Source organism: Myotis davidii, unplaced genomic scaffold (genome assembly GCF_000327345.1).
Source record: "Myotis davidii unplaced genomic scaffold, ASM32734v1 scaffold134, whole genome shotgun sequence".
Classification (NCBI taxonomy): Eukaryota; Metazoa; Chordata; class Mammalia; order Chiroptera; family Vespertilionidae; genus Myotis; species Myotis davidii.
Window position 1 is genome coordinate 6254957 of NW_006288853.1, and position 1573 is coordinate 6256529.

Sequence of the window (1573 nt, forward strand, 5' to 3'; positions counted from 1 at the left end):
GACTTGAACTGGGTCTGCTTTTTAAAAAATATATATAATAAATATATTATTGATTTCAGAGGTGAAGGGAGAGGAAGAGAGAGAGAGAAACATCAGTGATGAGAGGGAATCATTGATTGGCTGCCTCCTGCACGCCCCACGCTCAACCACTGATCCATGTCGGCCGGGCTGGGTACGCTTCTTGAAACTCACTCTATGTATGCACTTGTGAATGTCGATAGTGTATTCTCTGGTCACTACCTTGCTGATGGCAGAACAGTCCTTTTTCTCGCCACTATTCTCTGCAGGGCCCAAGTTGGAAAGCAAGCTAGTTATTCTCTTTTTAGTCCCCGTCACACTTCCCAACAGGAGCCTCCTGGTTAGATTACTTACATCCTATTCCTTCCACTCACTCTGCATACACACCTATCACAGGGCTCCCTGCTGTGTCCTTGCTCCTTGTATCCACAGACGTCCATCTATTTGGTCCCACGGTACCTTCTATAACTCCTTGAAGAAAAAAAGCACCTTCTGCAGGTGGGTAGGAAGCAGGAAGAGATTGGAGGTGGGGATTGAGAGTGACCAGGAAGGGAGGAGTGAGGATTCAGAATAGGAGGAGAGAGGGTGGAAATGTGTCATGAGGTTCTTCAAAACCGGTGAATTCTGATTCTCATCATTTTCAGTGAATGAACTCAGATGATTCACTTCCCTTTATTAGCCCTCTGTTTTCCTCTCAGTGTAATGGAAAGGGAAGTGCTTGCAAACTTGCTTATTTTATTTTATTTTATTTTTAATTTTTATTGATTTCAGAGAGGAAGGGAGAGGGAGAGATAGAAACATCAATGATGAAAGAGAATCATTGATTGGCTGCTTCCTGCACACCCCCTACTGGGGATTGAGCCTGCAACCTGGGCATGTGCCCTTGAGGAGAATCGAACCTGGGACCCTTCAGTCCGCAGGCCGAAGCTCTATCCACTGAGCCAAACCAGCTAGGGCTGCACTTGCTTTAAAGACAGAGTAGCATATAGAATCCAACTTCGGAGAGCCACGAGCACATGAAATTATACATCATATGGGCTGTGAATGTTACGTTGGTTTTCTTATGAACAAGTTTTTTAGAATACTAGCTCCTGGCCGAACATATTTCCGTAAACGTCCTTGACTTCTTGGCACTTTTTGGAAACCCACCAGTTTCTGGTTTCCCATCCTAGTCCTTGGTACCCCCTCTACCTTCCAGTTCAGCAGCCATTGCCATCTAACATGGTAGCCTGGACTCGGAGCAAAAGTTCCAGGGCCTGGGCCTAGCTTTGGTTCCTGGTGGGGACTTAGAATTCACAAAGTCTGGAAATCCATGACCAACACTCCTTTAAGGTAACACGTTCCTGACTTAGGGAGTAAAAAATTTGACCAAGTCTCCAAATATTCGTGCAGAGATCTGGCTAGGAATTGGGTCAGAGATGGTGAGGAAGAGCAGGGTAGGGAGCATGGGCTAAGGCTGGAGGGCTGAGACAGAGCATAACCTCAGGGAGCAGCCCCTGGGGCTCGTTGCTGTCCGTGAGTAAGGAGGCAAGTATGTGGCTTCCCCGCCCCACTC